The following is a 13,620-nucleotide window of genomic DNA, read 5'->3' as shown; positions in this document are numbered from 1 at the left end:
TAATAAATTTATGATATTCATAGAAAATTATTATGTTCTAGTAAATAATAAATGTGCTCATAATATAACAAACTATACTAGATACACTGTAATATTGTTTTATAGAAAAACTTTTGATATTAATATGTTGTTACCAATGGATGGCCTGCATTTTAAGGAAAACAATCCTCCAAATGATATAGATTATGACGCGATGCTTACTTACAGCAAGAAATTATATTTGAACGTTGTTTCTAATACAATTAGTTCAAAATAATGCACGTTATAGTCTTCACTTATCCTCCTTTTATTCACAGTTTTATGAATTTTAATTTAACTAACATTTTTGGAAATAAAAGTTTGCCCATGATACTCGCTGACATTGTAACTTTCTATAATCATTAAATTATATGATGATTATATGATGACCGATCCATTAGATTTCATCAAATTCCCAAACAAATTTTTTTTCGTTTTTCTCGATATTTTTAAAGGGGTACCCCCTTAAAAAAATTGCAAAAATATCAAAAATTTTTTTTATCTCCATTTTCGATAAAACTCAGTATATAAGATAATTTTGACCCAAAAAGTACAAAAATCGGGTGTATTTGTTGACTGGTCGAATAGTTTTCGAGATACGGGCTAAAATCGTTCCAAATATTGCGATATCTCAGAAACTACTACCCACTCGTTTCGCTGGGCAATTGAAATTGAAAATATAAAGACTATTTCGTTATAAACTTCACTTCATTTGTCATCACTTATTTCTGCTTTCGTGCACAATTTCGTTGTTTTTAATTTTTGGTACGATATCCTAATTTTTGTTTAAAATAAAATACTCCCGTCTTTCTTTTTCGCTGATAAAAATAAGTTCTAAAATACCTCTAAGTAAGTTTCGAAAAAGTCTCAAAGTAAATTTCGCAGTTAATTATCCTAATTTTAATGTAATGTATATATACTCTATGTCACAAAAAATGCACGGATATCATATAATAATATATATAATCCGTGCATCATTTGTGACACTGAGATATGTTGTATGACATTCTGTATTATAATATAATAACATAAAATCTATAAACTATGTATATTATAATAATATTATTGACAGTATGTACATACATACTTTAAAATAAATACATGATACACTCTGATAGTACAACCATGACATTATACACTCACTCATGTATCAAATGTTTATATGTACTACATCATAATACAAGCATCATTCATATTAAAGTTTAACTCAACGTATGTACATAACAATTGATCATATTATAATAATGTCTTTTGTTACACAAATATTTTTTAAACATATCGTAAAATTAAATCAAAATAGTCATATTTATAATTTACTAGCAGTTATCCATTCGCTTCGATAGGCAAATTGAGAGGTTGAACAAAATGCTTTTTTTGACAAAAAAGGAAATATCGTATATGAGTTGTATGACAAAGTAAAGAAAGTAAAGGAAGATAGCCAAATATACATACATATAACTGATTTTCCCATATAATACATACTATATAATTTACGCCTAATTTGCGGTCTCACGGGTAAACAGTGATGTTTACGAAAAAATTTGCAAACAAATTGTTTATTTTTTTATAAGAAACATTTTTTATGCTTAATTTTTTGTTCTATTTCTAACGGATTACAAAATGGATTCTACGGACCCAAAACCCAATTGACCCTATGAAGCTCATTTACGAACTCGACCTCTCTTTTTACGTCCTAAAAACACTATAAAATTTCAGCTTGACATTTTTGAGCTTTCGTGTTGACAGACAGACAAACGGACAGACAACCGAAAATGGACGAATTAGGTGATTTATATACCAAGGTATACTTAGCTTAGTCCCAACGCTTAGAAATATTAATGAAATGAACAAAATTTCGGTATAAGGTTCATTAAATCACCTAATTCGTCCATTTTCGGTTGTGTGTCCGTCTGTCTGTCTGTCAGCACGAAAGCTCAAAAACAAAAAAACAGCATACTGATTAAAAATAGGCACTTAATAGATAGTTATAACGTTTATCTAAGCCACATTGTTGATGACAATATTGTAATCGAAATACGCATTTAAAGTACAAAACAATTGATTGAACTTTGAACAAAGTTAGCAATTTTTCCGTTCAGAAATAAGCAGAAGGCAATCTGAAAAAATTAGACACGGCTATGAAAAGCAAAAGTGTATTTTATATCATTAGAAAACCCTTCGGGCGATATTAACATTTGTTTGCAAATATGTTATGTAAAATAACATTTAGAAGTAAATATTATACGATACTTAGTAAAAACTCATCCAACCGGAAATGTCACATTTAATATACATATTCTCTATTCTTTTGTTGACACCGGAAATGTCATGTCTGATATAGTTTTAATTTTATAATTTTTTGATGAAAGTAACATTTGAACAATTTCTTGATAATTTCATAAAATTAATTTAAATAATGCATTCTTTCTCAGTCAAAAATTTGCAAGCTTTATATTGTCATTATAAAAAAGGGAATGTATGAAGCCATCATTATGTGTCACTTAGCTAATATCAACAATGAAATAATGGATTTTTTATTAATGACCGTACATCAACATTTCTCATGTCTTAATATATAGTTTTGGATAATATATAAATGATATCTAAATTCAAAATAAATCTACCAAAAGCCATTTGTAACACGTTCTGCCCCCATTCAATTAGAAATTAAATCAGTTTATAATACAGGGAGGAATTTTATTCTTCTGTTCGTGTTTAACGCAAATTCAAAGAAATCAAAATACAATAGGTAAATATGGTAATTGTTCGAAAAATAGATTTATATTAATAAATATGGTATTATAATTTATATGCAATAAACATTATTTAAGTTTTAATTGTGAATAAAAAACTTTTGTATGCTGTAGATTTTATATTTTACAAATTATTTTATATAACAAGATAAGTGAAAACAAACTATTGATTGAGTTAGTTGTTGAAATATTCTATATATAATTTTTTCTACAAAATTTTTTCGTTTTTCATAATGTTTCACAAGACACAAGACCACTGTTGAAGATACCTGCAAATTTTCAAATACCTATTTTTTATAGTTTTGGAAAAAATGGAACCAAACTTTTATCCTAATTTGCTTTGTAAAAAAATATTTTAAACAAGAGTTGTTTATTTTTGAAGTGAAAACTTCTTTAGTGACGTTGGGCACTTTTAGTAGGAGAAATGTATAGGTTCGCGCTACCGACATGCTGTGTGCGCGCCGACAGGCTTATAGCAGAATATCTGTAGCTATACAGCTGACGTATTGTGTAACATTAGTGCTACGTATATAACAAGTACATTGAAATTTATGTAAATACAAATACTATCCACAAATCATATGATTGTATATTGATTGTTATTTCAATTGAATGAACATTTCAATTTATATTTTGTCATAATCTTGCACAGCCAATATATTTAAATAATAAAAAACCATATAAACATGCATATAATTGTTGCTCGGAGTGTCAAAAGATATGAAAACTAGATTGATGTTGATCATTTTAATTCAAATATTATGAAATTTCAAATTTTTATACTAAAAGTTCTAAATTTTCACTTCTATCGGCAGTCCCTATGACTGCCAATTTTTTTTAAAAGAAAAATTGTTGTACTTTTAACCTTTTTTATATTCTTAACGGTTTACAAGGTGAGTTGCTTATTTACAAACTCAAACTCACTTTTTATGTTCTGAGCACGCTATACAAATTTCAGCTTGATATCTCGTTTCGTCCTTGAGCTATCGTGATCACGGACAAACATACGGAAAAAACAGACTCAAAAACGGAAGTGGACTTATTAAGTGATTTTACGAACTTATACCAAAAATTTGTTCATATCATCAATATTTTTAAAGTTTACAAACTTGGGACTAAAACTACTATACCTTGATATATATTTCATATATACAGGATATAATAACGACAGAGTAAAAATGAATAAAACATTATCAGAATATCAATATTGAACTATTAAAATAAGTCAATATAGATTCTGAACCAACGTCATTATTGATTTAAAAGTCACTGGCTCAGTAGTATTACCGATAATTCGGTATACTTTTGTGGGATTTATGGATCCTCGAAACTGAGAAATGTACTATGAAAAATCGATTTGTGGACATCAATATTACAAAAATGATTAGGATTTTTATTGCTTTTACTTTTTTAATTTTAATAATAGTACATCAAATTCTCATAGATTGAACGAATCTAACATTAGTTAGTCGTATAGACATAATGACGTCATATTGAACAAAAAAAAAACTATTTATGGATCTACTATTTTTACCTAAGTCTATGTAGACTAAATTAGTTCTCATAAATACTTTCATACTGTACATAATTAGTACATCTTTTATCAGTATTCTTTTTCGGAATATTCAAAAAACAAAACCAATTACAATTTATAATCTTTTATTTGTATTGATTTAAAGTAATTATTTTTTTATGTTTTTAAAACGACAACAACAATATAAATAAATACCAAGAACTAAACTGAAAGGTAAATAATAATCTAATCTATTCTAATGAATGTATTTACACAAAAAAGAATTTTAATGTTTTTTTGTCAAATATTTATATATTTTGAATGTGTACTTCAAAAATAACAAATAAATATACTGTTAAATATCTTTTTAAATATACCGGGTGTCAATTGTGTAAAAGTGCTGCTTTAATATATAAGTTCGTTTCGGATTCACAGTTGGTGGTATAGAAAAATTTTACCATACGCAACTTTAATTGAGAAAGTTACTTTCTTATACGACAACCGTTGCATCCAAATAGAACTGTCACAAAAGATTTAAACTGGATTTAAGTAAGCGTTGAATAAATAGATAGAGACTTACAGACCAAAGTAATTTACTACAATAGTGTTCAAATGTATAAATGAACTGCCTACTAAAAAATATCCACTATTTTAATGATGTAGTTTTTCAATAAACCTCTGCTGTAGTTATGTACTATAACTATAATATATATGTAGCTTTAATTTATCTGAAGCTCGAGAACTACCTGTTAAGAGATTTTGTGGCCGTAAGAGCTTTTGATCAGAACGATCCAAAGAACATTCTGAGGGTGGTTTGAAAAACTTTTACAGAAAACCATTTTCCTTTCCATTCGTGCGAAATCTTGAATCGTGAAGAATTTGTTCATTTTATATTTGATACATCAGAAAATTTTTCATTTCATATTTTTTACATTTATTTCAATTATTTAAAAATCTCTCTAAAAGCTTTCTCAAAGTGTGAAATAACAATTAAATACATAATACTAATATGCCTGTTTTGGGTTTTCCTTTCTAGTTCTGTAACAATACATAATGCCGATAAATTCGGTATACTTTTGTGGGATTTATGGATCCTCGAAACTGAGAAATGTACTATGGAAAATCGATTTGTGGACATCAATATTAAAAAAATGATTGGGATTTTTATTGCTTTTACTTTTTTAATTTTAATCAAATTCTCATAGATTGAACGAATCTAACGTTATTCAAAATTTATTAGAATATTGTGTTTAATGTACCTAAAATTCTTTAAGATGCTATTATCAACAAATTTAATATGTACCTTATAAATTTAGATTGAACGTTTTGAAATAAGTGTAGTTTGAACGCTATAATAACGTCTAGTCTATGTAATCTTTATTACACCTTTTTCTAGACAAATAGATTGAGAATATATCAGTAAATATTAACCAAAAAAGTCATTAACGAAATCTTAACGACTTCCAAGTTTGAAAACAACAAATATTTTTTTTAAAGTGGAGATCTAGTGGTAAAGAAAATTGTTCTGTAAAAATTTATTAGTTAGCCAGTTAATAATTCTTGTACATTTCAATACATTTAAATGTTAGTGACTCACATATGAGACATTAATGCTACAAGCCAAAGGAATATGTGTTTATGGAAAATAACCTGCTCAATGTTACCGTTTAAAACGTTACATAAAATTTTTGTATACTTACCGATTTCTACACTAGGTACTAGTGTTTTCTTTTTATAAAAAAAATACTATAGATATGTTTTTTCAACAATAAAAATGACTTTATTTACTAACTAATGAATATCTTTTTAACTCAGACATTATCAATAAAGATAAAATATAGTCTCTTGAAACTAATAACCAGATAATTAATTTTAATTCATTGATCAGAATCGTGATGAATTGACAATACAATTGGCAATATAATTATTATTGTCTATTAAGTCTGAAAATTAACTATTATAAATATAATATTTATCTTAAATAATAGAGTAAAGTGTTGTACCTTGGACCATTATTCAGAGACTGCAGTTTCTTGAAAATTATTGATATCTAAATGAAAGCTAAGTTAACTTACCAGAGGACTGCAGGAATAATCGATTATCCACGTGCTTTTATTTTTGAACAAAGTAATGGGTAATAATGGGTTATTTTTCAATTTATTCATTGGTTCTTGCTTGATAGAGTATTTATAAATGATCTGAACAAATATACTATAAATTTCTAAAGTAATGGGTAATATGATTTGTTGAGTAAAAAATTTTACTATTATTGATTCTACGTTGTACAGAGTTTTCCTAAATGATCTGAGCAAACAGATATTGTAAATTTTCAGATACATAAACATTAATAATAATCGAAAGACTCTGATATTTACATTGTATACAAAATTCAGTACACAAACAAAAAAAGTTAAAAAAATTTTTTATTGGCTTAATTGACGTTCGCTATCGATCTAAAACATCGTTTGAAATCAAATTTTGGATAACATCCAAAAGTTACGAAAGTATGCTGGATTTAAATGTACAAATAGAAAGAGAAGGAAATAGCTCGTGGTGACGACATAAGTTGTATCAAAAGTTGTTCAAAGCTTATATCTTACGTGTTTATCAATCCATATTAATTTTTATGCCAGATCTTGTCATCTATTGTCTCACACTTTAAAATATATAAGAAATATTTAAGAAATTGACGTCAGGACAAAGGCCTATTGTAAATTGCAATGCAAGGTACAGCCCTCTCCAATGCGAATAAAGATATTTTTTCTTAAAAACTGATAAAATCACAAAAGTTTATTAATGATTCATTTAAACCATTTTTTGTTCCAAATTTAAAATGCAAAACATACAAATGCAATTAGGTAGCACTAACACAAACTATCATAATCATCATGATACTACTAACTTTATTATAAAAATATAATTAATGAATTCTATATACGACTACAATTCAAGAATTAAAAACTTGTATCAATTAGTGTGTGGTTTGGTTGTATTTAGTATGTGTAAGACAGGGTCCTTCTTAAAAGAATCCAATTCAGTTGATTGTAAATAAAAAAAGAATACACACTTAGTCAAAATAAATTTAACTACCTAACATGTTTTCGCTTCAAACCTAAAATACAAAATATTAAACAAGTGAAATTTTCAAAATTTAAACAACCCCCGACAAATGCGATTTATTCCTTGTAAAACGATTTTTGGAAACTTTGCTATAAAATATTCTCAATCGAGTCGGTTTGACCATTTAGGGGCTACCATGCCACTAAGAAACACACAGACGCATAGATAAACACTTTAAACTTATAATACTCCTTCTTAAATCAATACCAAAGCGATGGTCAAGGACATCAGATGAGATGAAAAGAATACTTAGAGAGCTATTATTTTTGGGGACCAATTTTTGGAAATATTTTAATTGAAATTGAGATATTTGAGTTGACTTTGTTCTTTTGAATTATTGTTTTTATTTACCTTATTATTTAACCATTTCACTTTTCGAAATGCATGATTTCAGAATTTCTGGAATCAGCTACAAAAAATAGCTGATTCTTAAAATTATTCAACATGCCTATTCTAGAATTTGAGTGTCTTCTGCCGAGTCTGACTCACAAATTATTTTAAATTAGTTCATTTTTTTCAAAACTCATGTGTACGTTTTACATAATAATTTGTATATTTTTCATCCTAATTTACAATTTTAAACTTTTTTTTATAGGATCAAAATGTTTATTGATGAGATCTATTATTCTCTTTCTTCTCTCCGAAATTGGTCATCGCACAAGTTTGACTAACCAATTAAGATTTCTTAGAATTTAAGCAACAAATATATTGTAACATTTTGGATCGTCATACCTTATTAATAATATAAGAATAGCTTCTTTTTTCTTAAATATAAAAATCATCTTATTTTATATATACTTTTATAATAATAATTGTTTCGTTAATGAACAAGAATATTACATGAGCGCGATCATTGATATTATAAGAAGTAAATAATTACTAACAAAAATATTTCAAGTTAATGAATCATTGCATCTTCATATTTTGAAATCGATTGAATAAAAAAACGTTTATAGAATTGATAAATTAAGCAATTGATTGGTTTGTGTTTTTCGTTTTTTATTGTCAATCAAAATCAGTCATCAACTTCATAAGATTTGGTATTTAGTTTTTTGTTTTGTCAAAGTAATTAATTCTTTACTAAATTTATATGCGATATTCTATCAAACTTACCCTCGCAAATTACAATGTATTTTATTTATGGCTTTCTGAGATAATTGAACTGTAAAAAATATCAAAAAAGTATGTAGGCTGAAACGGTTGTTTAGTGAAAAACTTATTTGTTTAGTGAAAATATCCTGAAAATGTCCTGATTTTACCAAATATATGATACACCAACATTGATAAACTTTCAATATTTTCATTCTTTTGAACTGGTATACTGAGGTATACTACTTTTATCAAGGTATACTAACTTTAGTCCTTAGCTAGTAACGGTTAAAAATATTGATGCTACGAACAATATTTTCGTATAAGTGTCCCTAAAATTACCTAATTAGTCCATTTTCGGTTGTCTGTCCGTCTGTCCAACAGTGCTCACGATAATTCAAAAACAAAAAGAAATATCAAGCTACCATTTTTATACCGTGTTCAGGACGTAAGTGTTTGAGTTTGAGTTCTTAGATGAGCAACATAGGTCAATTTTGTCTTGGAGGACCGATTTTTTTGAACGTTAGAGATGGAACAAAAAAATTAAAAATTAATGCATTGTCTAACATACACAATAGGAGTAATTAAGATTAGCTAATTCATACTTGGTAGCCAAAATTTGTATTTATATAATACAAAAAATTATATAATACAAAATCTAAGAAATTGGAGCAAAAATCGAAATTTATTAATTTTAGTTGGTAAATTAATCAATTTTTATTACTGAATAAAACATAAAAAGAAAGGTCCGATAAACTTTGTTTTCATCATAACCCCGTAAATTTTTATGCAAATGACTTGAAACTATTTTCATTTTCAGGGTTTTTTATAGTACATTAAAAAGTGTGCGATATACTACTCTCAAAAAAACGTCAAATTTTTCTATTATTTTACGTTAAATACTCCGAATTTCAATCGCCAATAACTCGGAAAGAATTGAATTTTCGAAATATGTTTCAATGACACTTTTTGCTTAAAATTCATTCCTATATCAATTTCCGTTGTCATTTTCAGCACAAATTTTTGCTTTTAACTTCTTTAAGGTTTTAGCAATCCAGTCAGGCAGATTTTATAAAGATTCATTGACTTTTCTTGGATTCCGAGGTATAAATCTTGGCTCTCCACTGATAACTATATATTAAAAGATGAATCGAATAGAAAATGGTGAGAGTTTCTCAAGACTGCAAAATTATAGACGGTAGTTGTTGCTATCTCGATTTGTAAGAAAATATGTCCATGTAAGTAAATTTTTTTGATTACTAAAACTGAAAACAATACGACAGTTTATTAAACAATAAAAATTCGAAACAAAATGTGTATCTATAAGGAATCATTACAAAAATATATTTTTACAAATGATCAAAAACTATCTTTTAGAAACATTCCAACATGTATTTTCAAAAACTCTAAACAACAAAAAAATATTTTTATTTTAATTGACACTACAGTTGATTTATGAAATCTACAAATATTATTTATAATAATCCTTCCTTAAAAATTGTCAAAATAACAGAACCAAGTCCTTTATAACAAAAAAATTGATCAATGATATTGATAAAAAAAAAATAAATATTTTTTCTAAATAAATATTTTCAACTGCCAATTAGTAACGTTAAGGCGATCATCATTTTACAAAATACATGTATGTTACAATAAAACCCCGATTATCGGACCAGATTTCGGATGTTTATCAAAAAGTACGTAATTGTGTATTTTTTGTCGAATTTTTGCATTATTGTTGACATATCGTTGCATGTCATTGAATTTATTTAATTCAAAAATTATTTAAATTCAAGACATCGTCGACGTTAAAATTAAAACCTTCATGGAAAAGTAAACCTTGCCAGCACTTGCACATTTTTAAATCAAATTCCCTACACAGTTAACGAAGAAAAAGTAGCTTGAAGGGTAGGAATATGCAGTTTTCTTACCTCTCTTCAGATCGTTGGTGAGTTCGATGTTGATATTTGATGTTGAAACTGGGATTTTCAATTACAAGAATACAATTTTGGAGCCTCAGCCCCGTTTTTAAGTATGCCATTGACATGAGACTTTTTTTAGACAACTTTTTCAATAATTGATAATTATTAATTTTTGACTCCGAAATGCTATGTTGTTTATAACAAATTGGCTGTACCCTGTAATAAACTAGTTTGGGTTTTCCGTCGTGTATTAACACGAATAAGATAGGTGGTTTCCTGACACGTGAGTAAGCCAGTTTTCAGTAAACGAAGCATGGATTTTTGAAATTTTATCCACACTTCTTGTCACTGCATACTTATGGTGGTAAGATTAAGAAAACCAACGGTAGATATTTTGGTTTGCCATTATTACCATTCGAAAAATCATTTACACTGACTTTAATTTATCAACATAAGTCTTAAATGATGAAGGAAACTCAACTCTAAGAATGTGCCAAATTTTTAATTTTTCTAAGGGGACGGTTGATCCTTACCCACAATTACGATGAGAAATTATCATTCTTTTATAGCTTGAACCACTCTGTATACATAGATAGATGATATTTTATTCAAAATCCTTACATAGAATATCTTGAACCCTAAATGTTAGGGGTTTTCGAACAATTAGGGATTGAGATTGACTCGAAAATTATAGTCATAAATTTTCATATTTTACCTCACCAGTAAAATCCAATATTAATCGCCGGACTTTTACTGTAAAATATATTATATTTGGTAAGGAACACTTTTTGTGGATGACAATAATAACATTTGGTTTTTGTAGTAAGGGAAAGAAGTAGAATGTCTCTTCTAAACAATGGTCGACTGTACCTCCTTTACAATAATACAGAAGAGATCTGCAGATGATACGTTTTGTTTTAATAAAAACACATAAATAAGAACGCATATATACACATAGGCATATAAGCCATAATAAACAAGTTTCGTGTTCTTCTTTGCTTTTATGTTTAATATGTGTTTCAGTGTGTGTGTGTGTGATGCCTTTGATAAAAAATCAAAAATAAAACTTTGTATATACCTACAATACGTACAATCAAATTTTAAAAAAGTGTTCCAAATATGTCCTTGCTCTTTTTAAATTACGTGGCTAGCCCGAATTATAACAGAACCAAAGTGAATCAATTTTTTGTCAAACTATTCACTTTGTTATACTCAAACGCATAAAGATAAGACTGAGCGTTCTCTATCCAAACGTAATCGACGAAGAGACAGAAACGAGTTTTGCTCTTGAACTGTAGTCCTTCGAATATTGTTGTCATTATGTAAAGGAGGTGTGAAGGGGACCTTTTCCGGTAATAGTGGAAAAAATCACTGATGTGTGGGTGAAGAGTGCAAGGGTGAAAGTGAATCGCTGTTCGAGAAAAGTGAAATGCGGATGACGACGAGCTCTTGCCTAACGAGTGAAAAATTGTTTTGACATTTCATAAAACAGGGTGAAGGAGATACAATTTATGGACATCTGTTAATAATAATGTAAATAATGTTAAGTTTGGAGATTTTATTAAATAATGTATACACTAAGCAATATATCATGTAATAAACAAATCCTTACTCGTCCTTACTAATATCATAAATGCGAAAATAAAATAAGGTTCAAGCTGTGTATTATATACAAGTCAAAATCATTTGAACAAAAAAACAAAAAAAATTAGGAAATGTTTAATTTCGGTTAGGTTCAAGTGAATTAAACAAAAGTGTACCTCCCGACAATACACATAAAATTTTTAAAGGCATATCAGCGATTTCGATTTTTGAATTTACATTTAAGAAATAAATAACCAACATAAATATATTAAAGTTAAAAAATTGTTGAAAAAAAATTCTACCGGTTAAAATATTTCCTTGACTGCTCAAAAAATTATAAACAAAATTCACAAAAAAAACAAGTGTAATGTTTTTTGTTAATATTTTGTGTGTTGCGTTTGTGTGTGCTACGACTACGATAAAATAATATGTAGGCAGTAAGCAATGCATCCATAGCCATAGCCACAATAATGTGGATATATACTTATCGCCAATCGTCATCTAAAACCTTTAAATCTTCTTTAATATGTTTTAAAGAGTTACAATAAACAAGAGGTAGTTGTGAATTTCAAAAATTATTACCTATATAATATTATTGTATGTATTTTATATATACATAGTTTTCAATAATAAATAGTTTTTTTGTTTGCTGGCAACATAAACATAATTCTTATTTAATTTACACCAAGCATACACGAACTTTCAAATAATTCATTCAAAAAAATATATAAATTCATCCTATTTTACTGCTTTTTATCATTTCACTTCACTAGTTTTTTACTTCCATCGATAAAGTGAAAGAAGTTTTCAACGTTTAGACTTATTTGAGCAACTCTGAATTCATTTAGGCTATCTTGTTATATGAAAGTGAAAATGCACATTTTTCTTCGTGTTATGCAAATTAATTGATGGTAAAATTTTTGCCGTGCGATCGAGAATTTTAAGGGAATGACTAACTCATCATATTTGACTTAAACGCTGTAGTTTTTGTACACATTTCATTTTCAATAAAGAGTGAAAAAGTTATCAATTGTACCAGCTCGAACACGGTACATTTTTGACACGCGGTTTGTTGGTCAAATACGTTGAAAATCAGCTCTAGTAAAACATTCAACCTTTGTATAGCCAAACAATATGCATATAAAATATATTAAAGTAAGTTTAGTCTCAAGTTTGTAACGTTTAGAAATTAATATTGATGCTCCAAATAAAATTATGGTCAATCTGTTTATAAAATCATCTAACCCCTCCATTCCCGTGTGACCATAGGTCCGTCTGTCCGTGAGCACGATAATTTAAAAACCAAAAAAGATATAAAGTTGAAATTTTTATGGTGTACTCATGAACGTAAAAAGTAAATTTGATAATTAGCAACATATGTCAATACGGTCTTGGTTCTTTAGAAATAAAAGATAGTTGTTCTTATTTCATACCAATGCAATCCAAAAATATTAGGGAATCGAAGGGTTCAAGACGTTTGTATGTTTTAAGTATACACCTTTTCATAGTTTTTGATAAGTTTTAGCCATTTCAAACTTTCAAATTTCTATTTCGTGTAGTATTTTCAAATTCTTTCGAAGCAACACACATTATTCCATATTTAATTTCGTTACAATGATGT

This window comes from Chrysoperla carnea, chromosome 3 (assembly GCF_905475395.1).
Source record: "Chrysoperla carnea chromosome 3, inChrCarn1.1, whole genome shotgun sequence".
Taxonomy (NCBI): Eukaryota; Metazoa; Arthropoda; class Insecta; order Neuroptera; family Chrysopidae; genus Chrysoperla; species Chrysoperla carnea.
The sequence above is the reverse complement of the archived record's forward strand: the minus strand, read 5'-3'. Positions refer to the sequence as shown.